The sequence below is a fragment of the Phasianus colchicus genome, chromosome 6, assembly GCF_987193195.1.
Source record: "Phasianus colchicus chromosome 6, bPhaCol1.hap1.1, whole genome shotgun sequence".
Lineage (NCBI taxonomy): Eukaryota > Metazoa > Chordata > Aves > Galliformes > Phasianidae > Phasianus > Phasianus colchicus.
This window is the reverse complement of record NC_143441.1, coordinates 24,988,680-25,014,764: the sequence shown is the minus strand read 5'-3', so window position 1 is coordinate 25,014,764 and position 26,085 is coordinate 24,988,680. Positions and strand designations below refer to the sequence as shown.

The window sequence follows — 26,085 nt, the reverse complement described above, 5'->3', positions numbered from 1 at the left end:
TGTAAAGGCTTGTGTCAAATTTCAGTCTTCTCCTAAATGTTTGTGTTAAAGGATTGCTCTGAAACAAGAAAATGTGGATTAATTTACATAAGGAATGGAAAGGATTCTATGCAAGAACTGAAGAACTCTATTTCCTACCAAAGTTGTCAGATACATCACTGGTTTGTGATGATTCTGAAGCATTCAGACTCATGTGTTTCACCAGTAAGCATTGCTGAGAATTTATGGCCTCTGTATTTGTAGCTTAGACAGCTTCCTTGGGTCATGGGAAATTTTCAAGGAGAGACAAAATGATTTTTTCCAATTTTCTGCTTCTTCCACCTTTCTGCCTCCTCCTACTTCAATGATATGACAACAGAAATTTATATCATTGCAGCCTTGTCTTCTGCAGGTGGTCAGGTCAGCAGGCCTGCTCTGGAGACTGCTACTTTCATTTCCTAATTCCACGCGTGCAGGGGCAGCAGTGTGAGACCTCCTTTTTCAGAAGAGCACAATATGCAGGACTCCATGTAACATACTGCAGTTTCTAGGCTCTTGGTACCTCTTAAGAGCCAATATAAGAAATTTTATTACTGAAGGTTCAAACAGAGAAGTCCTTATAGAAAATAACAGTTCTTGTCTTTCTAAGTGAGATACTGCCAGTTCTTATACAATCATCATGATGATGAATTCAGTCATTTTTTACCTGCTTTAGGAATCTCAGAAGGTTTAATAATAATTCATCATTTTTGAAACTCTGGTATATATTTTAACATGGTGTTTGACAGGCTTGCATAATGTATGATTAATCAATTAGAAGTTTTGTACATATGCATGACAGTACGTGGATATTCCTCTGATCTTTCTCCAACTCTCTTGTAGACACAGAGCTCTGTACAGTAGTTAGAAAAAAGGTAACTTTCTCTTCATTCAGCTCCCACCTATAAACAGCTCCAAAAAGAAGTTTTATGTACTAATAAAGGAAAAAACACTGTCTGTCGGGAAATCTGATATCTGTTACATTTGCTAAATCCCCTTTCAGTGAAACGAATTAAGTGACCTCATAGAAAAAATGTAAGTGAAAAAGTATGATAATAAACTACATGCTTTAAATAGAAGGTAGGACTATGATGATTGCTGTAGAAAAAAAAGATGGGAGCTTTCAAATAGTTAAATGTTGTTACTTTGACTTGATGTGTACTACTATTCTGATGTGACGTTTCAGTGGACAGAGTTTACCCTTCATTCTTTGTAATGCAGATGAACTTCAGATGCCATCAGTGACATTTGGAACTGTATACTGGTTGGCAGGAACTACATATGAAAACTCTTATTTTATGAGTTATTAGTCATAATCTACTGGTAAGATTCTAGATGAGAAAAGGTCCAAAAACTAGAAGCATTCAAAATGGTTATGTGTATTCAAGCTCTTTTATCTTTTTGATGAAGTGAACTAAAATTTGTATACTAGATCTTAGAAAACAAAACAGAAGCTTTTCTGTTATGAATCCTCCTTACGCATTTCACCTTGGCATGGATGGAGTTGCGAAAGAAAATGACTTATCTGATACTAGTTCTTGTGTAATAGCATAGCTCAAGATGATTGACCGAAGACCAGCTAATGGAAAAAGGAATTTGTAATTTGTTGACAAATACTTCAGTTAACATAAGTGTATGCTTATGCATCCCAATTTAGTGGCCTCAGTGGTCAGTTTGAAGGATGAAAGGAAATAGTGGTGAAATTAATCATTCTGACGCCTGATTGTCTGATATTTTTGGCACATTGTAGAATACTAACTACAATGAAATTTGGCAAGGAATTCCAATTTTCAATGAAATGGTCTGTTTTGTAATATACTCTCGACTATCTTATGATTCCTTGGCAAGTAACGCAGTTGGAGATTATAGGGTCAGATTAAAATAGTCATTAGTCACCTACAAATGGTTATGGTCTCTGACAGGGAAGAAATCAAGTCACAGAAATCCCTTTCAATGCAGGCTGTGAAAAGCTGGACTTGGTGCCAAGTGTGGGACTGGTCAGACCTATGTTTAGAAACCCACGATAACTTCTAAACACAGTTTGATGAAAACCTGATGCAAGTCTCTCCTTTCCTTGTCATCTGCTGACATTAAACTGTGAAGCTGACTGTGATGTCAGCTCAGAATTATTCCCTCTTGACTGCTGACTCAAAGGCTGGATGCTAATGGAGAAATGAGATTTTTAAGGATCATCAGAGAAGGCATTAAACATCTGAAATATATGCATATCTCTGCGTGCTCACACTGTATGCTTTTCTGTGCTCTGTTAACTCTTCTTTAACAGAAGTTTTGTTGGTGTTTTTTTTTGGGGGGGGAGGAGGGAGGGGGTGATTGTCTTTTCTTCCTCCCTGTTCCACACACTAAGGCTCATATCTTTTTATTCTTGTCTTTTTGCTCTGTCCATGAGGAAAGATTATTTGCATGGACAAAGAAATTCCTTGCTTGAATATGAAAGTTTGAGGGAAATTTCACGTAGGAAAGACACTAGTCACTATACGCTAATGAGAAATCTTAAAAGGGACATTCATTTTCTTTATGAAACTTTGGAGTATTTAAAATATTCAGAGGAACATGTCAACTGAAGCTATGAGATTTTGCTCTTGAATTGGCTCAAGCAGAAATCTGTCACTGCAAAATAGCCTTGAAGACACAAGTGCTTATCTTTAGCTCCATGGGCTGCTCACTTCATTGAAGTCTTAGATCTTTGTAATCATGGTGGAGTCCAAAACAGATCCAGGCTGGTGGTTGGGGCTTGACTTCTTCAAACATCCAAAGGGTATCTTAGTATCAGTTTGGTTTAAAGAATAATTCTCTTACTTGAGGATATGCTCCTTTTAGAACTGCTTTTTCTTGTCCTGCTATTGCGTCTAAACAGTTTTTCACTGTTGAGAAAGACTTTTCAGTACCTCTTTTTTTTTTTTTTCTGTCTAAGTTGTTCTTTCCTGCAAATAAACAAAACCAATCTGTCTCCCAGTAACTTTTTCATTGAGCAGGTCAGCATTCAGCATTCTTAATCATTACAGGGCAGCTCCAAAAGCTGTTCATGTTCAACTCACGCTTTTCAATTTTGGCATGTTGTCTTAATGCTGGAAGTGTTTCACAGATATCAGCTGGTTATACTTTCCAAGAAATATGGTGCAGTTAAAATAGTATACTTTCCATTCAAAATAAACTTTCATCTTTTTTTTTTTAATTTTCTTTTTTTAATTTCTCTTTGTTATTAGAGGAGGTGGCACTCTGTGAAAGTTCGAGTACAGATGTAATGTAATTCTGATTGAGGGATACCTCTTTATGACTTTTGAGAGTTGCTTGGAAACTCTTGCTTGTACTGTGATGGCAGTGATAAAGTAGAAAAGATATTGGAATAAAACTCAGAATGAGAAATCGGCCTTTGGAGAAAACTGGAGAGCTGAATGAGGGGGAGGAAGAGAAGAAACAGAGATGCAAAGAAAATTATCAACTAGGAAACAAAGTGCTGCATAACTATGAGAACAGACCCAAATCCTGGGAATTGTAACAGCATGAGAAAAGAGAATAGTAATCCAATTATGCACAGTAATATGCAGAAGAAGTACAGAGATAGAACAGAAGTTGTCAGACTTTAGAGAGCAACAGGAGCAGGAGATGAATGAAGTAGGAAGGAGTAAATTAAAACCAACGCACACAATCAGTTTGAAATTCAACTGTCTCTCTGGTAGTTATAGGAATGCATCCATAAAGCTCACAGAATATGTAGGATGCCATAGGATTATTGCTGAACTTTGTGATGCTTGCATTAGTATTGTATATCTGCCTAACAGAGGAAGTCTTGGATTCAGAGAGAAAGAAATTGTATAAGTGATCCATTACTGATTTTCAGCGTGGTAAGAAGCCAAAAGTGGAGACTTTCCATTCTCTTTTTCAGACTCTGCGTGCAAGTAAGATCCAAACTTCCCTGGCTAATGTTGATAGAAGGAAACAAAACTTGACAGCCTTTTTTGTAAAATCTAAATTGTCCTTGTTTTCTCATTATGCAGCTAACACAAACTGAAACCTCATTCAACATCTTGAACATTTCCAGTCCATCTAATGATAGATTTTTCAAAAAGTAAAATTAAACTATGATCTTTTTGGATTATCTCTGATTAAGGTTGAGGCATTTCTTGACAGTAGTCTGTGGTGGAGAAAAGTATGTGTGGCTGTTGTTACCCACCCAACATAAATCTCAGTCCTCAGCATATTGAGATACTGCCTTTGGCAAAAGTGCCCAAGAGTGGTGCCAGTCTTCCTGGATGAGGCTGCAGATGCCCATTTATCTGTAGTAGCAGGAGTGGAGTCAGGACTCCCCAGGTCTTCATTTGTCTAAGCTTTTTCTTCAGAAGTAACCAACTCCACTCCAAGTTCAAGCCAGTATGCAAAACACACAGGTACTGCTTACAATTAGCAAGCTTCACTCCAAGTCCTGCTCTGATTTGATGTATCCAAATATATCTTTCATTCCTGACTGTTTACATTGGCTCAACGAAGCCATGCACACATTGGCTGCGATTTCAAACAAAACAACATTTAATCAAATATACTGTAGAATAAGATGGTTGGACAGAGCAAGCTTCTGGTGAAGATCCATTCAAAGAATTGCACCAGGGGAAATTAAGTTCAGGGTCTCGCTGTATTACAGACAGCTGCTGCAGAGCTGAGCCTTGAAAAAGAGGGAAGAAAGGTTCTCAACATCTAGAAAAACTGGCTTTTACTTAAGGACTAGATGTAATGCTTATTGAGGTCAACAGGATTCTTTCAGTTAATATCAAACATCTCTGGATCAGAAAAGCACCCAATGTTTATTTAGAGACTAAACAAAAATAAAAATTTATGATGTGCTGATGGGCAAACCTTACCTCTTCCTATTCCACTGCTGTCAGGGCAAGCTGCCTTTAGCAGCTATTTTATTTGCTGCTTTAAAAGTGTAATAAAATTGCACCTATTGGTCCAGAATCTAATGGTTATTTCCATCCTGACTGCCATGTATCACTTGCAAAAGGCTTCAGTTTTAATGGTTACTTTCTTTTTGTTATTATAGTGTGGCGGCTTTTTAATGAGATACGCATAGAGCTTTTATGAAAAGACTGACATGTCATAATTGTCGTGTGTTCACATAGAAATACAGCTCAATTTTTGACATTTTTCAGGACTCTCTGTTGTTAGATCTTTGAAACTCTGTATATCCAGACTCTATGTAAACAAACTCATTCTACTAGGAACTGGCCTGGCATTTTAAGCATTTTTATGGAACAAAAATAGGATAGCATTTTACCAAAAAAATAGAGGTTTAGTATTTTTCTGATAGTAGTGTCATTTGGTGCAATGATTGTTGTCTGGATGTATATTATTCACAGCTATAAACAGGATATTTTTAAAATAAGCCATAGTTTACACTGAATGCCTGAAACTCATATTAACCTTCACATCAGTAAAGACATAAATCTGCTATTTATAACCTTAAAGGCTATATTTCAGCAGAATCTGAACTATACACTTGAATTCAGAACATTAATAACTTTAGTAATCATTCACACCAGATTCCTGTTTTTGTTTTATTGGTTAGGCAAAATTATGAAGATTGCACTGAAGTATAAAATTAAGGGTTAGATATTTTAAGAATTTTGAATATTTTACAGTGTGTTTATAACGAACCATGCAGAATTTAAAAGCTTTCAAAAGGTGCGATAATTTATTCCCAAACTGGGAGAGCAAATCCAAAGGTGCACATAGCCATAGGAAGCCAGAGGCTCTCTTTTTTGTGGTTTCAGGAAAAATGGTGATGCCAGAGCCATGGTGCACTTGATACATAGTGATGTCTCAAATTTGATGTTCTCTTGCATCCCAGGACAAAAATGGAACTTCTTAAAGTGGAACATATTGAAGACCTGAAAAAATGTTTCCACATTCATGTCCAGTCTCAGATTTTAATATCATATGCTAATATTTCTAACTTTCTTGCCAAGAATGCATTTAAAAGCTGCAAAATATGCACTGAAAATCAATGCCAGATTATGGGCAGCTGGACTATTTTCAATGAAGAACAATGTTTAAGCCATCATTTATGTCATAAACAAACCATAGCAGAAAATGTGGTCAGTCTTTCAAGACAGTAAAAAAATCTCTGCAGTCAATTTGTTAGTTTATAGGCAGATAATCTTGGGGAATTGGTCTTAAAGTCCCAAATTATGTTGCCTTATAGCTCTTGTATTGATAAATTAAATTATGTGTGCATTTAGAAAAATTATGTATTTGGGCAGCTGACAAAAAGACCTCAGTGACCAGTCTTCATCACAGATACATTCAAGTCTTAAAAGTATGGGAAAGGGTAGACAATGTGCTTTTGCTTCCTGTTGTTGTTGTGGCATTTTTCTGCAAGGCTGATTGTGAAACAGGTTGGCACAAGTGATGTGGCAAAAATGTTTCCTTTTTTTTTGCTGCATTGGAGTAGTGTGTTTTTAAACAAGCAACTGGAGGAATTTTTATTGACTGGAAGCCAGTATTTGCTTAACTTTCTCAATTAAAGAGAAATGTTCCCTTCAAAACTAAGTACCTGGCTTGTCTGGTACCTTCAAGAATATTGCTTGAAAGTCTTCTACTGAATTACACCTATTATCCCTACTTGTTACAGGTGACAAAGAAGAAATTCTAATTGCCCGGGAGAGATTTCAGCTGGCAAATAAGCTATAACACAGCTGGCATAAATAGTGTAATCAATACAAAATAGCCTTTCCTTGCAAATGTTGTTGAGGTTTTGCCTTAAATTACAGTTGGACAGTACCATGATGCTCAGCTCTCTGGAGGCTCAGGAATGGCTGACATGTTCCAACAGCCCTTTGAGCTTCATCACAGAGAAGATATGGGCCAAAATTCAGAACTTTGTTTAGTGTCCTTGCCTTTGGGCTCTTAGGTGTTTTCTTTGGTCGCATTCTAGGACTTTTTATTCAGCTAGGGATGAAAAGAAGAGCTTTTAATTTTTTGCTGTTTGTTGAAGGACTGCTTGGTCATATTCCATTGGCCTGTGTATGAAGTGTAATCGATAAATCAGGACTAACTCCACAGCTTCTTCTGTAGCGTGAGGTGTCCAGTGATTCACTCTGATACTGATTCCATTAATGGTAAGGAAAATGCCAAGTATACAATGAAGGAAAGCTGTCTTCATGGAGCTGCCATGAAACCACACTTAGAGACTATGGCTCTTGAGTTAGCCTATTGCAAACTTCACTCCAGTCTGCATAACTGAGCCTTTGATGTAACAGCAAGCCAGGTCCCTCTGAAATCTTCAGCAATTTTCTCCATATCTACCTGTTTTATGCATAGGTGAAAATAACAATGAAAGAGTACACTGCAGTTGTGTGGAGCCCTGTGGGCTGTGGTATTGGCATGCTTTTATCAGCAACCCAATCTGGTGAAGAGTTCCTGAAAGTCTATATTATAGGAAGGAATTAAGCTCTGCAGCAAATAAATGTGTGTTCTGTCTAAGTCTAAAAGTGGAAAAGGAAACAGAAATCCAAGTCACTCCTCTGTATAGCACATTTCCTCCCAGGCCTCCAAATCAACAGCTGACATAAAGAAAATCCAAGCATACTAATACATTGTCATGACAGTTCCAGAAAGGAAAGGACATTTATTTGGAGTTTGCCTAGCTCACGCTGCTTTGCTGAATGACAAATGAAAAGCAGGGAAGAGTTAGTTTTGTTAAACATTTTAACTGAACATTGGAGCATATTGAATTACATTCTTACATAACAGTTCCTTCCAAAGTTAAGTTTATCAGAGCAGCATCATTGCAGCCTCCTAGGCAGAAGTGGCCAAGAGGGGGCCTTTATATGAGTTACGAGCAGTGTGAATGATGGAAGAGACTGGCCTTGGGCAGAAGAACAGCTCTTTTTGTGCTGCCAGTAACCTGGATGTATGTGGAAATCTTACCAATATATTTATTTACTCTTTATCAATACCTATTACCATTATTTCTTTCTGAACACCTTGGAGCATTGGGTCACTGTGTTGTTAGGGCTCCATCAATGTATTCAATCTAGCTATACAGTGAAAGGAATTAAATGTCTTTGTGTGTGGACTCAGATGAAACATGTTCCTTTGAATTTTACAGAAGTAAATAAAGTGAAATATTAGAAAGTCAGTAAACCAATACAAGGTCAGAGATCTGGGGAAGTGATTCTGTTGTTTAGGGAACTGAAGTTGAAAAAAACCCTAATTCCAAGGCACAGGAGGAGTAAGTGTGGTGATAACACTTATCAGAAAAAAAATCTCACTTAAAATATACATATATAGATAGATATACACGCACATATATATGTACACATATAGCTATAGGTCATATGACATAGACAGCCTTTTGTATTATTTGGCTATTTCCAATTTTTTGAACTATTATTTCCTTAAGATGCCAGGATAATTCACAAGCCTTGACAGAGTGTCTGCTGTTCTGCTTGTGACTGGTATTTTATTGCAGCTGTTGATGATGTATGTGAATTCACAAATATAGGCATCTGAATAATTATTAAATGCTAATGCTGGAAATACATACAATGGTAAGATGTCTTTCTGGCATGCTGTGCCACTCAAAAAAGGAAAAATTTGTTTTCTCAGGGAAAATGTAATTAAATGTATAGCTGTTGAACATGCCACTTAAAATAGCAGGGTTTTTTTTATTTTTTAAAATCAAAGGATTAAATCCCCATTCACCCAAAAACTTTGTGAAAAGGCAGCAATGCACTGGGATTTGTATTGCTAGATCAAAACATTTGAATTTGAGTTTGGATGATATAAATAAAATTTGCATCCCATTGACTTTAAGCTTTAAATGCAAAGTCCATACTAAGTCTAAAAGAGCTCTTGGTTGGAAAGTTCCTTATATCAAGCTGAAACCAGTGTAAACCTCATTGCAAGTAAGCAAGTAAGTGAGAACAGTAAAAAAGTATTTCCATTACAAGTCAGTTGAGGTAGAGTCTTGTTTATCTGTATATTTGCAAAACTTGAGTTTGTCTTGGTTATGATAGATAACCCAATGAAGCGCTTGAAGATTTCCCAGCGAGTTATCTGATGGTCTACTGCTGGAGTGTTGCTAGCACAGTGTTCTCCATTGCCCACCTCATTGGAACAGTCAACATTTCCCCTGGTCCCATCAACTCAGCATTTCAAATATTACCACCCTACTGATTACCTGGTGAATTTTTCACTCACCGGGAAGGTGTAGTCCTGACTGCCTATGTAATACCTGAATCGTGTTATTTCCATTCTCCAATTCAGCAGTCTCCCCGAGGATTCTATTTCTTCCCAGAAAATTAGCTTCCAATTATTTCATAATTTGAACACTTATCAGGCTGTGCCAAGGTAGAGGAGAACTTGGAGCAAAGTTTGTGACTCATCTCTCTTTGCATCAGCAGAACGTGAACCTTCTTTTTTGTTTGACTGGATGGTCTCTGGATTAAGCAAATGTGGTTTAGTGGTGCCTTGTACTACCGGCTCAGTGCCAGTAACTGACTCCATCTTCGTCTCATCAGAATAAAGAGCTGATTATTATCATGTCACTGGTCTCTTGGAAACTGCACTTCTAGTGTTCACTTAGGAAAGGCTTGTGGAGGAAATTGAAGGGAAGGGAGAACAGTTAAGAAAGAGATAAATAATACCTAGCATCAATAGCTAAAGGTGCTGCAATTCTAGATAGAAAAGCTCAGTTCTGCTGGCAGTAGTACTGCAGAGCTTATGAAAAGCCATTTCCTAAAGTGGTTGAATCAGATGGAGATCTGAACAACACTTCCTTCAGGTTCCTAGTTTGCATCTTACTGTGGTAAAATGGTAAACAGTAACTTTACATAACTGCCCCCATACTGTAATAATATATTATTTGTACACTTTGCAGTAAACTCATGGTATCACTGTCCTGGATCAACTTGCTATAAAATCTCATCTGAATAGCAGCCTAGCACACGTTTTTAAGTATTACCCATAAACTAGAAACTGCTTCATTAAACTCTGAAACTTGTGATTGATTCAGAAAATTATTCAGCACTGAAGCAATGATTCATGCAAATCCTTTTTTTTTTTTTTTTTTTGCTGGGTAAAATTCTGATTAATAACGTGATTACTAAAAATTTGGTGAGACCACAGCCAGCACTGGATGCCCCCAGCCCTGCTAATACAGCAGAGGCTGTCAGCAGGAGGAACGTACTCACCCCATTCCTGCAACCAGAACAGTTTTCCCACTGATGGGCTGTTGTACACAACACACAGCTATCATAGAAGCAGCTGCCCCTTAGTACCAGCTGCATTTGATTTAGTAGACCACTGAACTGACAATTAGATGTTTGCTGTAGCCCTGCCCTGCTGTACCTGGAAGGAAGCACCATCAGAGAAAAGTCTGCCCTGAGAAGAGCTGAGCTGTGTAGGCTGGCACTTGCTTTGGCATGCCCCTGAAAATGACGAGTAGACTTGATTCTTGCTGTGCAAACATGTCAGTGACAGCATAAAATCTGAGTAAAATATTTATCTGCTAGATTCAGTGTATGCTTGTCAGTATGAATTAAAAAAAAATAGAACTTGTAGAAACATATCTGAAAGGAGGAGACATTTTGCCTACTCCTCATTCACCTGGAATATGCTGTCCTTTCATATCTGTCACTAATTTTAAAAATATTTCCTCTCACATTTGTCAGTGAACTTTTGGACAAATCTCATTCCCTTTCTTTTGTCATTGTGACGAGGTCAGAAATGTTGATGCTTCCCAGAATGAATAGATTTGAGTACTTTTTTTTCTTGAATATTGTAGCAGAGATGGAGATCACCTATGCTGGGATTTTTGGCAATCCAGGTTTCAGCAGCTAACAAACTTTTCACTTTTGAGAAGCTACTCATAATAGAACCTAAGAAATGCTCAGTCCTAAAGAAATTGCTCAGCAGCTCATTTCAAGAGTCTCATGATGCAGCAGAGGAAGGCCACACTCTAGTCTTCCACTCAGCTGAAGAGCCTATTTGAAGAGTTTACACACCATAATGACTACAAGTGAATATAAATAAGAATATAAATTAATTGAACTTACAGGACATGAAAACTGAGACATTCATAACCATCTGTGACAGCATTCAGACATCTGCCCTCAGAACAGGGCTATGGCACAAGGCTTCTGAGTGCAGCAATCTAAAACTCTAAGAGAAAGCTGGAAGAGAAATTAAGTAAAGCAGGTATAGCTGTTTGTATAAAAACCAGTTATATGGCCTGTTTTTGTGACAAATCTTGTTTTATCTATTTACTTATTCTGCAACTGCACATAAAAGTAATTATTTGTCAGTTTATTAGGGCAGAATATCACTGAGAGTATAATTTTGGCATAATATTTTTCCTTCCAGGCAATTTAATACATTCTAATTTATCTGAGCCTAGAATAAAATAAAAAGTAGCAAAACTTTACTGACTGTGTTAAATTTTAATTTGCAGCATTACCAGTGTAATAGGTCAGTCAAAGAATGCCAAATCACAGTCACTATCATTGATCTGTATCTTAGCTTCCTCTCAACCCAATTAGCATTTCACAACTGTCATTACTTGGTACCACCTGGAACTGTTCTCTCCCACTCTCCAGGTGCTTGGCAGAGGTCTTTGCATTCTTTCCCTTCTCCACTGCTCTTTAGGTGAGTTCTACTGCAAAGAAGGTTTTGTAGTGCTAGTGGTGCTGACTAGCTTTGTGATAAAACTGAGCAGACAATAAAGAGCTTCACTGAACACTGTCTGAGGAACCACATGTTTGTAGCCTGTGCTGGTGATGTAAGACGTGTTAGATGATCCTAACTGGATATGAGCAGCCTTTATTTGATATTTATCTATCTGAGGCACTGAGCCACGCTTGGAGCAGACAGAGGTTTTTGGGAGGAATGGTTTTCACCCTGTATCAGCTCTACGGCTGAGCACAGAGCTATTCACACATTGTGTCTCTGGCAGGGTTGGTGATACAGGAGCAGGCTGATGCTACTGCAGCCTGTGATGTTTGCCTTTCTATTCAAACGCCACCATGCCAGTTATGCTATGCAGATGTCAATGTACGTTAAGATGTCGTGTTAGAGAGGCTTCAAGGATTACCACTGAGCCAATGCTAAATAAACACCTAAAATTTCACTGTAAGTCTTCAAGCTAAAAGGAGAAGTTAGCATTGTCTGAGAACAGTATGCATTGGATGAAAATCTAAAGGCCAAAAAAACAGATTAGAAACTGTCAAATTAGGTATTAAGTAGCACTTGCCAGACTACGTGAGATTCTCTGCTTTATTGTCTGAGAGTAGTTTTATACTAGAACGTTTATACAGCATCATTTCCTACCTTAAAAATGGCAACTTGAAGTAGGGAAAAGAGCTGAAGCAGCCATAGTTAAGCAACTGAAGCTTCTTCAGGACAGTATATTTTCTCTGCAGCTGTCACACACGATTAAATTTGGAAGTAAATTTAGGTCAATATTTGCTGCAGTGTTTTGGAGTGGGGTATTCGGTAAATGTCTATTATAAATATGCATTAAAAAAAAAGAAAAGAAACCAAAGTGCAGGTGCCACAGTGATAGCATAAGTCGGACAGCCAGGCCAAAGTACTTACTGTAACACCACTGAACAAAGATTTCAAAAATATATAGCAGATTTAAGTGCTCTCTTAAAACAACATAGATTAGAGTAATGTTGGCAAACTCAAACTCCTCACGTCACTAACTTTGAAAATCAGATTATCTGTCAAGCAGGGTCCAAAAGTCGTACCTGATCTTTAAAATTACATTTCCTATTGTGTAAATTAAAAAAAAAAAAAACTTATGTTCTCACAGAATGTTAAGAAAATAATCAGCTAGTATTGTGATGCCTCGATTCTCATCTTAACAGAGAAGGGAGAGGGAGAAAATTTCATCTCTGCTAAGTGGCTGATGATGATGTCTTGTAAGATCCAAGTTAATTCAAAATCAGTGATAATTACGATCAAAAGTTATTATTTTTCTTTCAAAATAATAATAAAAAAATCATAAGTTGGAATTGTGAATAGCATTGAAAAGTCAGAGCTGTTTCTGAAGGACAGGCAGATATGCTCTCATCAGTATAATTTGTGACAGATAAATTAAACCCTTTCTCACTTAGAGTCTTAAGCTGTTATTTTGTGGAGTTCTTGATTGTTTTTCAGAATTCAGAAAACAATTCAGAAACAAAGTATAAAGTTCTGGAAATTTCACAGTATAACTCTATCTTGAAATAGTATTTTTTTGCAATAAATGGGATTTTGTTTGTGTTGGAAACTTGGTAAAGGTAAAAGAAAAAGATTCTACTGCTTTCTCATCTGTAAATTTCCCCTTTCCAACCCAAGAAAACCCAACAAAACAAAAAACAGGAAAAGAAAAATAAGAGAAAATGAATGTCTAGAAAAATAAAGTTAAATAATGCCTAAGAAAAAATATCCTATTTTTCACACTGCACTGAGTCAGAATAGCTCAACTTACCTAACTAGAATTATGTTCATCTTAGAGAAAGGAAAAAAAACATGGCCTCTATGCCCTAGCTTTGAACAGACTGTGCGATAGCCATTTTTCAGTTTAAGCTCTTTGTCTTAATGTATTAAATCTAGCATTTCCTTTCTATCTACTATGATGTCATACGTTAGAGAGTAATGGGTGAGACACAGATGTCTGGATCTTGCATTCCCTTGTGTTTTGAGTTCATTCAACAAGGCCCGATGTTCTCTCCAAAGGCTTTCCTGCCTTCTTGGCTAGCTCTACACCACATTTGAAGCCCAGACCATGCTTCATTTAGCACAGACCTTGACCCTCAACTGGAGGAGTGGACATGCTGTGCCTGGTTCTGATGCCTGCTTATTTTGTTTTTACTGCTGTCACAATATTATGACAGCAGAAATCTCCCTTCAAGTGTAGATGCATGTATCTGAGCTTTAAGTTTTTGGCAAGCAGTAACATGGACTATGCTTCTGGCTGCATGGTTGAACATCATGAGGCTGCTGGCTGATCAAGGAGGCTGCTCAGCTGCTGGTTGGTAGCCAGAGGGAAGCTGGTTATGCTCAGAACTGCCAGTTCTTGTAGGCTAGTCCATAGTTACTGAAGCATAGTCACAACCTGGGATTGATACCTGGAAAATATAATGGGTCTTGGCTTAGAATAGTTAATTCTTTACCAAGATTGATAATAATTTTGATACTAGGCAAGTGTTTTGGGGAGACTCCTGACTTGATTTCAGACAGCTTCTGTTTATGACCCAGCCTTCTGCTCAGCCAAGGGCTATAGTGTAGCAGAGATGGTATGGACTTTCCCCTGCAGTTACATGCATGCATATGCTATGGAAACGGGTGGCAGTTGCTCATGAGTATCAGCAGACGTAGTTTGGGTTGATGCATCCAACCGTGCTGCCAAAAGCAGAGCTGAAACAATGAGTTGAAATCTCCTCAGTTCAGCACACAACAGATTGATGTGAATATGGCAGCTTTTCCTAACAGCTGGTGTTTTATGCACTCATGCTTTGTGCCTCTTGTTATTTGCTATAGCCTCCAATGTGACAAGATGTTAGCAGAGCTGATTTTAAGGTCACACAGGAACTTGCAGTCACACAGAGAGCTTGCCTTGCCCTTTATAAATAAGTAATGTGCAACTCACTGTGTTCAGAAACCTGGCCATTCCCACTCATCCCAAGCAATGTTCTGTTGCTGACTGAGGACTTGAGATTTGTCTGCGTCCACTCTACTGGCTTGTCATCCAGTCTGTAGATTGTGATATCGTTCTCCATTTGCTTGAAATCTTTCAGTCTTGTTTTTCAATTTCAGCTTTATTTCTTATTTTAAAATTGATAACAGAAATTCATCTCCTCACATCTGACCTGAAAACTTTCTGGAAGCTGTCTGTGCAGCTGAATCCCATAGTAGCTTTATAACCATTCCATCCTTGCTTGGTTGGTCTCCACAAACGTCTTTATTAAAAAAAAAAAAAAAAAAAAAAAAAAGGCCATACTTTGCTCCAAATGTGAATGGCTCTATCTCAGAATATCTTCTATGGCTAAAGCAAATTGGGGGAGGAGGGAAAAAGAAATCATGGTTTTCTCCCACTCACTCTCTTCTGAATTGCTCACCAAAACCGAATGTAAAAGCAGTGCATTTTTTCACTTATATTTGCTACAGACTAGGATTTATGATCTATAAGAGGTGCTTGGTTGAGGCTGTTATGGTCCACAGAATAGTAGCTATGGTTTATTTTTAGAAAAGGAAGAAATCCAGATGAAGGAGACAGGTGATAGTGAGGTTATCTTCCAAGGTCCAAACAAAAATGGCTGGAAGAAAGGAAGACCTGTTATCATCTGAAGAGAAAAGCCTATTCTACATAGTTTGAAAGACTCTGAATTTCACTGTGAAAGGTCCCGAAGACTGGCAAGTGGCTGAAATTGACAGAATTGTTTGCATGTTGTGCTATCTGCTCTGCAATTACTGGCATTTCTGAAGAACTGGCCTTCCTTCTGGGGTTTAGTAAGTTTTATTGTGGTCTATACCACATCATTTCTCTCAAGAATGGAAAAAAATAATAAAAAGAGAAAAGGAAAAACACCTGTGCTTTTAGATTACATTTAGCAACCACCAAGCAACATAAAGACCTACTTACATGTACATAACAGAATGAAAGAATGAAAACCCATGTTGATTTATCTTCAACTTACTGTTTCTTTTTAAGGCTATGCAAAATTGCATGTGCTTCGATTAGTTTTTTTTCCCCTTCAAGGCAGTGCAGCTACATCTCTCTGCTATGAAACATTCTTCCCACAAACCACTTCCTGCAGGGTCTATAATGCCAGCATATGAGAACATAAAAGCATAGATAAAAGGAAGTACGAGGGTAAAGCACGCTGTTTGGGGACAAGGTTTTTATGGCAGAATTCCTCAACTCTCTAGCAATTTTATTTATTTTTACCTAGTTCAGAAGTTGTGGAAAAGATGTGTTCCTGTATTTAAATAAATGAGCTGCTCTGGCTGAGGTTCTAGAACATAAAACATTCTCTTGTCTTTGCAGTACTACAGTTATTGTCAACGGATGAAAAATTCCATGTAAAATTTCCTAAATATGTTGATATGTTGCTGATCAGGACAGGTGATCTGACGCAGTCGGAAGAGAACAGTTCTTTTCCAGTGCCCTATCTGTACTTTTCAGGGACAGAACGGATAGACTGAAGACTGAATAGAATTTGAATTAGTATAAACTAGCTTGTTGACTATAGACATAAGTTGTTCTCATGGGAAGATGAGATCTTGTTCTGCAGTGAGATGAATGTGGGACAGAGGGCTGTTTATCAGTTCTTGTAAAAACTTGGCTTTACTTTTCCTAGTTTACACTTGACAACTTCAGAGTCTTGGACAAATTTTAAAAAGAAATTGACAAGAAAGTGCTATGAGAATTTCAGTTCAAGCGTGTTAACTTTTGTAGTCTTGCTGTGGTGGAATGTTGTAGAATAACAGAATCATTCAGGTTGGGAAAGACCTCTAGGATCTAGTTCAGTCATCCACCTACCACCAGTATTACTCACTAACCATGTCCCTTTGTACTACACTATTTACATTATTATTTTTAAGTAAGATTTCTGCAGGTTTTTTTTTTTTTTTTTTCAATTTCTATCCCTTACTCCTCTCTTTTTATGCTTATGGTACACTGGGTATCACTGCACAGTCAAATTGCTTGGTATAACTAATACCAGTACATTACACTAATATCTCAGTGACTGAACAACAAGGCATGTTACATCACTGATTCAGATTATTAGGGATGCTTTATGTACTGCCATGGCTTTTAAAGTGAAGTAAATTGTCTCAAGGTGTCTGTTAGGAGCAGGACTTCGATATGAATCCTCTCCCAAAGAAAAGCCTAGAAGTCTGGCACCCTGAATTCTACCGTTAGCTAGTGAAAACAGTGGGAAATAGGTGAGAGAAACAAATCTTAAAGTGAAATGTGCAGTAAAGAACCAGCAAGGGAGACAGTGCAGATGACATGGAAAGCATCTTTTTTTTTTTTTTTTTTTTTTTTTAACTTTTTATCTGAGGGAGGATACAACTTGAATAGAAGGAAGCAGAAGGAAGCATATACACTTTTCAAAGCTTTTGAAAAATTAGTGAGGCGAATGCTTATACTGCAACAGAGGTAGAGAAAGTTCTTTCCCAGTCTTGCTGTCTAGTCAGAGAATTCATCTCAGTGCTGACAGCAGCAGAGCAGGGAGGTGAACATGAGCCAATTGCTCCAATCAGTGTTCTCTCCTCAGTCTATATGAATTACTATTAATAAAACATGAAATGCCTTCAAGAATAGTATAGCCAAGAGCCTAGTGTCAAGTTGAAGCTTGTTCACTTTCATAAAAAGAGCTGATTTAGAAGAAATGGCATTTTCAAGCAAGAACTCACTTTACAGAAGACCTCTCAGCCAGCTTTATTTTAAACACAATACAGTCTGTGAAAAAGGAACAAGAAGTGATCTTAACAGAAGAATGTCTGTTTCCAAGTTCAGCTTCAGTGGGTCTAGTTTCACTGATATCAGTAAATTTCAGTTTAGATCTATGAAACAGAGCACTTAGAACCTGTAAAGCAGTAGGAAAACCTTTGGATTTCCTTGGCTCTTACAGTGTTGTTTCCCTTAAGCACATCACTTTATCTTTGTCCCTTCTTCTCTTTGTTCCTTGTTTTCCTTCCTACTTTGTATCTATTATTTGTATCTACAAAATAATTGTATTTTTAATGAGGGCTTTTTGTTACTCCAGTTATGCAGCACTACTTAATTCAGTGACAGATGGTCACAATTCCAAGAAATAATACAGTATATATATTTATATATGCTTTGGCAACAGTATTTATTTATATATGCTTTGGCAACACTTTCTCTGGGTAGATACTGCAAGGGTGGGACATGAATATAGGCATTTGCTTCTTCCTGGCCTCAACCAGTAGTTGGCCTTTTTATGTTCTGTTCATTGCCAATGCTGTACTTTCATTTCCTTCTCCATTGTCTAAGTCTTGTTACCTATACCACAGTGAATAATGCTGACATTCAGATTAAAATCTGACAGAGACAAGCAAAGGCATGCTGTTAATTTTATCTATGCGAAGAAAAGTGAAAGGGAGAATCAAGTCACAACCAGAAATGAGGACCCCACCAAAGTCTGAGCCCACACAGCTGGTCTGAACTTGATCATGCTCAGAGATCAAAAGAGATGAAGAAGATGGCTGTTGGAATAAGCGGAGGTTCAAGGGAAAAGGGGCAGCACTGGGTTGGAGCAATGTATGTGGGGACAGGTTATAGAATGTGTTTAGAAACAAGCTAAGGTTTCATCCTCAACAAAAATGTTTCAGAAAAGATCTGGCATCCTGTAACTCACATTAGTTCTTGCTTTTCTTTTCATCTAGATACTGCAAGGGTGGGACTTCTCAGTTGCCAGGTATAACTTAACTCCTCCCTGCAAGGCAGATTCTATTTCAGCTAAACCAGAAAACCTCTTGTGATTTTAACAGATGCAAAATGTCATAAAAAGATTTCAGCTGAACTACTTCTGCAGAATTAGGAAGCATATAGAGAAGTGAAGTTAACTGGTTTCTTTTTTATTATGTAGTCTTCTTCTGTCAGTTTTGCTTGTGTATTTCAGCCCCAGAAGTGTCAAATCCTAACCTGAACTATAACAGTATAATTCCCTTGCGATCATTAGTAACAGCCTAAATTTAGAACCTGGTTCATTTTTGTTAGGAAAGTAGTTTCCAGATTTATAATTTACATGTTTTTCTTAATTAAATGCTATCCTTACAGAGGCCGTAGATTTGTGGCTTGTGTTGCACTTCAAAGATGAAGAGTAATACAGGAATGACTCTGTATCTTCTGCTGCCTTTAAAAATGTAAAAAAAAAAATGTGAAGACACTGGAAGATACTTCTTAAGTCAATTATAAAAGATATGCTTAGCAAGTTTGGACTTGCATGCTTTGTATTGTAAATCTTCGTAATGTGCTAAAAACATGTGGGAAGCTTCCTTCCAACTACTTGTCTTTAAAGTTCTCCAAAGATATGGGGCTGTTGAGGCACCCAAAGCTGTATGACACAAGTGAGATTGTTTATTACAGATCTCCCAGGAAGAATGTTGGAAATCTGGGGGTTTTCTCTGCCCATATAATTGCTTAGGACCTTCAGATACTAGCCTAAGCGATGTATTTCATTTAGTTTTAGATAAGAAACAATGTATGTTGAAAACATACCAGAAATGAATACTCCTTTTTCCTATGTTCTGTGTCTGGCCCTGATGCTACTAAAATACACATGTAGTATCTTCTCTGCTTCACATCCATATGGAGATTAGTCATTCTATGGATCTTAAAGCTTACTTAGCATCCGAGGATGCAAGCCCTGGGACATTGTGAGTGCCTCAAGCTGAAAGCCATCTCTCTTTTCTTTCCGCACTGGCTATCATGGCAACTTCCAAGCTCTACAGGCACTCTCTGGGGGACTAAGTAGAGCTTGTGCTTCTTTTTTCTGTGTTGTCAGTTGAAGAGACAAAACAGAACTGAGCCATAATTTCCATCTCTCTGCAGAGTTCTTAATGTTTTAAAGATGGAAAATCTGTTTTGTGAAAGGCCATTGGATATCAGTGTTTCTATTTGGTTCCACTTGGAACAAATGCTCCATAATCCAAAATTCCTTATGTGGTGGGGACAGGGGAAACCAAACAAATAAAAGATAGTTTCCATTGTGTTGTATAATATGAATAATTACCTTTACCTCCTGTTTAGGAGAAAGCAGCATTTTATGTCAGACATTTCATTCTTTAACTAAAATGCACTCATTTTGATATTTGTCAGAGCCCATTTCTGTTTCAGTAAAAGAAATTATAGTTGGAGTAGTCATGATTACAGGAAGCATTTGACTTCTGATGCCAAACAGCTCCATCAAAGCCTTCTCAAGGAGTACTGGTTATATGACTGAGTAGTATTGCTTCTGCCCTACGCTAAAGTGAATGGGTTGTGGCTCAGCCTAACAATGAAGATGTAAGACCCTGACAAGGCTCTTTACAGCATGGAGTCATTACAGCAGCATGTACTGGGTGGGGCGCAGGAAAGAGAATATACCCTCTGCTCTTCACCCAAATGACAAGGGCCTTCCCATCAGGAGATAGAGACAGAGATAGAGATTCAGCTCAACTTTTCTCTCTTTGAAGTGTTATAATTAGAGCTGATCTGCTATGAGAAGATAAGTGTTGTAAATCTAGTTCAGAATGTATTAGCTTGCTTCTTGTGGAAACTAGAAAGACATTTTATGATACAATATTAGAAACCTTTCTTGGGTCTTCTCTGCGAGTGACATGAACCGTTCGTTACTCAACCGTTCGTAAATACCCTCACCAGTCCAAGTCAACCCTTTTACTACTTTTAATCCATATTTTCTAGAGCTACAATAAAACATGAAAAATGCCTATTCCCTAGGATGAACTGGAAAGGCTCCTAGAGGACTTAATTGGTGATAACTTATGCTGCAAATGCCTGCTTGAAACAGTGTTTATAAATATCCCACTTCATGGAAAAAAAATTATGAGTGGTGATAGAAATCTGTCTGGCAGAAAATAACATGTTATCTGCCAGCAGGAACAGATTCCCAGTACAATACATTGCTGGCCCAGCTGTGTTAAAAAGCCATATATTAAGGATAATTAAAATATTATAAATCACCACTCAGAATGGTTTACTCCAGAGGTAGTCTTCTGAGTCAATTGCTACTGAAACTTGGGAGGAAACTACAAGTCCAAAATAAGAGGTTGAAATCAGAGAAAAGAACTCAAATGGTTTCTTCTGGGAATAATTATTTTCTTTAAACTTTTTTCTTAAAAGCACTGATTCTCTCCGCTAATGAAAGGATAAAGTCAATGCCTGAGGGTGATTAATGTCATCGAAAGAGCATTTTCAGCCAATTCATAAGCAGTCTAACACAATTTTAGTAGAAAACTCTGTCTTCCTACATATTCAAAACTTCTCCAGAAAGTCTACTTGCCTATACTAAGATCAGTGTAGTGCTATTGATTTCTTCTAAAAATCAAGCCCCATTAGTAATTTAATTTTGTTCTAATTTGTTTACTTTTATGTGTACACATATGTATTTACCAATAAAAGGGAGACTAGCACTAACTGAAACATATTCTCAATGTCTTGGCTTACAAGATCAACTATAACTGAGTACTCAAAGGGAGAGAAAAAATATCTCATGGCAAGAAACGCTTTTGTATGACATTTGATATGCAACATTATGCACTATAAACTGCAGTCAAAAAGAAAAAAATCAGCTTGATGACATACACTGCATCTGGGTCATGGGCAGCTTGACAGTGTTTTTGCCTTGAGCTATGGCCATGTCAGCTTTAATGTGACATTTAACATATTTAACCATGAACATATGACACATCTTTAGAAATCTTTATTGTATAAATAGCCTATTTTTACATGCATAATTGCCAACAACAGTAAATAAAATTCAGCGTGAAGTGACATTTTGTAAGACCTTATCAGCTTTGTCCTGTGGCATTAGTCTAGCATATGTTATAGAACATGAGACATGTCGTGGATTGTTTTTCTTTAAATCCTGCACATCGACATTATATTTAAGACTCAGTGCTATTAGTAACAAGAAATGTGAACTTTATATGGATCTAATCTGTCTGTTTGTATTTGCAGGGCCTTCAGACAACAGTGTAAAATGCATGTGACAGATTGCTGTATTTTATGACAAGGACCAGGGCAACTTACCTTGGTAGGTATCAGAAACTTCATGCAGCGTCACTGCGTAGTGCATATCAGTACTTAGTAGTAGATAATGCATCTGGTGATGCTTAAGCCTCTGATGCTCTGTAATAAACAGTTTGACATAAAGTACCTTTAAAGTTAATTATTTCATACAATTTAGAGTAGTGTCATTCGGCTTCTCTGAAGAGAATGGAACAATGTTTTTTTTAGTTTATGACATTGATTCTAAATTTGAAGTGAGACAGATCTTCCAAGGTATCAAGCTTAGCAATGTTTTGATAAAAGGTGTAATTGCTATGTATTTTGTTTCAGTGTCTCGTATTCCTGTTTATCATCAATCTTCCATGTTTGTTCAGGATATACTCCTCTGTAAAAAAATAAAAAAACAAAAAAAAACAAAAACAAAACAAACAGGGCTTAGTGAAGGAAGAACTTCTTGCTAAACTGAGCTGTTTAGTCTTTGGAAAGTGACAAAAGTTTATGCCAGCAAAGGCTTTAATGATGGAGATTCAGGAATTTACATCTTCTTGATCAAAAACATACATAGTCATATAGGTTGAACTTTGTGCAATGAAGGTATCTGAGTGCAATATCTATGTGTACCTCAATGTGGGGAGTTTAGTAAACATTTATGACAGAGCTGTTGCAACATGCACCAGTCTTTAGTGCAGACAATATCATAGATAAATGCACAGCAATGCTAGCAATAAAAAAATTAAATCAATCTTTCCATCCTTATGCTTCTTGTGTTCTCTGCATTAAAAATGGCATACTTTATTTGCACAAAATTTAAAAATCTTGCCTGTAACTACAAAGAGCAGAGTGGTGCACATTACAATAACAGTAGCAGGTGATAAAGTGCTAACATACATACACCATCAAGATTTTTTGTGTTATGCTTTGTGTGATTTGGAACTTCTTCATCCTGCTGTAAATTCAGGTTTTGAAATATCTTGAACACATATGAGTTCTTACATAATTATTTTTGTGATGTCCTGCCAAAAATGCATCTGTTGCTACAGAAACTTATTTTTTCTTTTAGTCACAAGAAGCATTTCCTCCCCATGCAAGTTTGAGGAATGACTAGCTGATGATTGTTTTGTTCCCAAACTAGTTTGTTTTTGATATTCCTCCTGCTCAGATTGGCAGTGCCTCCCAAGTCCAGCTTTACAAAGACAGCAGAAATTCTGTTAATTACTGATTCACATTTTTTTGAACAAATATCTATAGTGTACTTTCTCCTCAATTTTGGTTTAAGAGATCTTTGGAAGAAACTCTATGTGCATGTTTCAAAAAATGATTTCTCGCCTGACTGAGTGATGAGCTTTCTGCAAAAGCAAAGCTAAAATGCTGCAACAAGACTATGGGACAGCAAGTTAAATGATCTTTATGGTACACCGTGGGCTGGTAAAAAGAATTTTTTTGGAGAATAAGAAGAGGAAAAAAATCCATTAAGTAACCATACTTCCTTAACTAGTCTTAAGCTAGAGGATCAGTTAACTGTGGTACACCTCAACACTGCAGTCATGTCAGTACTCTATAAATACTGTTACTCAAAAAGTACCTGGTAAATTTTACACTACTGAAGTGATTGTGCTCTGAAGTTTGATCTACCTTTTTGAACCACTGATGAAGTTTACAGTTAAGTTTTGAATAATATAAAACCAGAAGCTTTTCAGCCATAACTATGTGCTAAAATTGGTATTAATTAGAAAGAACTGAGATTTCTTTAGTGGTGTCTGTAACATGTTTGTGTTAAGAAAAACAAGTATGGAAAATTAGACTATCTGATCTAACTGAACCAAGACAGAGCAGACTTTATTCTTTTTCGGAAGAATTTAAGAGTTTCCAAAGAAATCTAAAAATAAGTTATACTAAATGATTTTTTTGGTTCCATGATATATGTGTCTTACACATCTGATCCTCCCCCTTACACATCTTATCCTCCCCCTCTACTCTGCCCTGGTAAGGCCTCATCTGGAGTACTGTGTCCAGTTCTGGGCTCCCCAGTACAAAAAAGACAGGGATCTCTTGGAAAGAGTCCAGCGGAGAGCCACAAAGATGGTGAAGGGCCTGGAGCATCTCCCCTATGAGGAAAGGCTAAGTGAGCTGGGTCTGTTTAGCCTTGAGAAGAGAAGACTGAGAGGGGACCTGATCCAGGTCTATAAATATCTAAGGTGTGGGGGGCAAAGTGGCGAGGCCAGACTCTTTTCAGCAGTGTGCGGAGACAGGACAAGGGGAAATGGCCAGAAGCTGGAGCATAGGAAGTTCCGCACCAATGTGCGCAAGAACTTCTTTACGGTGAGGGTGACGGAGCACTGGAACAGGCTGCCCAGGGAGGTTGTGGAGTCTCCTTCTCTGGAGATATTCAAGACCCGCCTGGACGCCTACCTGTGCGACCTGGTGTAGGGATCCTGCTTTGGCAGGGGGGTTGGACTCGATGATCTCTGGAGGTCCCTTCCAACCCCTACGATTCTGTGATTCTGTGATTCTGTGATTCTGATTGCATGACTGAATAGTACTTACATGCTGGGAGCAGTCATTTTCTAGGATAACTAATAAAAGTAGTCTCACGTGCAACAGGAGCAAAATATATGCTATAAATTGTTTCTGTTTTCTTCATTGGGATTTCTTGGATTTTTTTTGGTGAAAGATTTCTATGGTCAGATGGAAAGTTTTGGCTGACATGTTAAAATTATGAATTGTTTCAATGTGTTGAGAGATGCCGTGAGTTGATTAAGGCTTTAGAAAATATCTGCTAACGCAAAAGCCCCAGTCATGCTGGGAGTTTAAACGTGAGCAGTACTAACTGAAGCTGAGCAACATGATTCCTCTGTATATATATGTATACATTAAAAAAAAAAAAAGACAAGGAGAGTTGAAAATCTATGGCAAGATCAAAAGATCATAACTGCCAAAGTGAGACATTTTCAAAAAGTTTAAAAACAGTTTAGACCTTTCAGAAGAAGAAAAACTGATGAACTGAAAGGAGAAACAGAGGGATATGTTTAAATAATAGGAAGGACTTATTTAGCTGCTGGATCTACTGTCAAAGGAAATCTATGTAGAACAGGGAGGAAAAAAGAGGCATAAGAAGGCAAATTCATGCACTCCTTGATTAGGTAGGGAGATCCAGGGAGGACAGGGGAGGGCTAGGATGGTTTGCTCCTAGAATAGCCGTTCTGCTGGCTGGCACTGTGGCTGCTGGTAGGCTCGCAGAGAGTCATAACTTAGCACAGCAGGAAATGTTTCAAAGCTGCTGAGGAAAGGAAAATTTGGCTCCCTTCTCTTCTCATCCCTACCATGCTGAGCTTCATTTCCCCAGGTTTAGAATGAGAGTAATGATGTTTGCTTAACTATATAAACAAAAGGTTGGAAATTGTATTTTCTGAGTGTCACCATTACAGTGTGTGCTTGCCTGCATTTGGTTTTGGATTGTAGAAAACATTTTTTGTCTTAGCTTACAGGAGCATTTGAGGGTTTTATTATGCACCGTTAATTTCTTAATTCTTAATTTGTAATAGAGATTGAGCGTATACTTGTAAATCTCATCTACATCCTGCCCTTGTACTCAGTATTGGTGAGGCCTCACCTTGAGTGCTATGTTCAGTTTGGGCACCTCAGAACAGAAAGGACACTGAGGTGCTGGAGCAGGTCCAGAGAAGGGCAACAAGGCTTGTGAAGGGCTTGGAGAATATGCCCTATGAGGAGAGACTGAAGGAACTGGGGCTATTCAGTTTGGGGAAAAGGAGGCTGAGGGGAGACGTTATTGCTCACTTCCAATATCTGACAGGTGCTTACGGCGAGAGGGGGTTGGTCTCTTCTCACTGGTGGCAAGTGACAGGACGACGGTAAATGGCCTCAAGTTGTGCCAAGGTAAGTTTAGGTTGGATTTCAGGAAACACTTCTTTACAGAAGGAGTTGTTAAGCACTAGAATAGGATCCCCAGGGAGGTGGTTGACTCACCATCCCTGGACATGTTTAAAAACTGTTCGGAAGTGGTGCTCAGGGGCATGATTTAGTGGAGGGTTGTTAGGGTAGTATGGTTAGGTCATGTTTGAACTCGATGATCTTTAAGGTCTTTTCCAACCTGAGCTATTCTATGATTCTATGATTCTATGATTCTATGATTCTCGGCTATGTTACCTATTTTCCTTTGTCTGGCTATTTTTAAATTTTGATGTTTTCTGTAACTATATGCTCAAGAAAGAGAGAAACAATAAGAAGCAAGAAATTCATTTGCTTTTTAGAGTTAACTTTATTACATCACTTCTGTTTGT

General features: G+C 37.7%; 1 long non-coding RNA gene across 1 annotated transcript in view; it reads left to right on the top strand.

Annotated features, from left to right (window-relative positions):
• Positions 1 to 25,821, top strand: part of LOC149917501 (uncharacterized) — a 116,615-nt gene extending 90,794 nt beyond the window's left edge. The window contains exons 3-4 of the long non-coding RNA XR_016467496.1: positions 21,737 to 21,812; positions 25,599 to 25,821. This is a non-coding gene — a long non-coding RNA (uncharacterized LOC149917501). The remainder of the gene's footprint in view (positions 1 to 21,736; positions 21,813 to 25,598) is intronic.
• Positions 25,822 to 26,085: the final 264 nt, after the last annotated feature.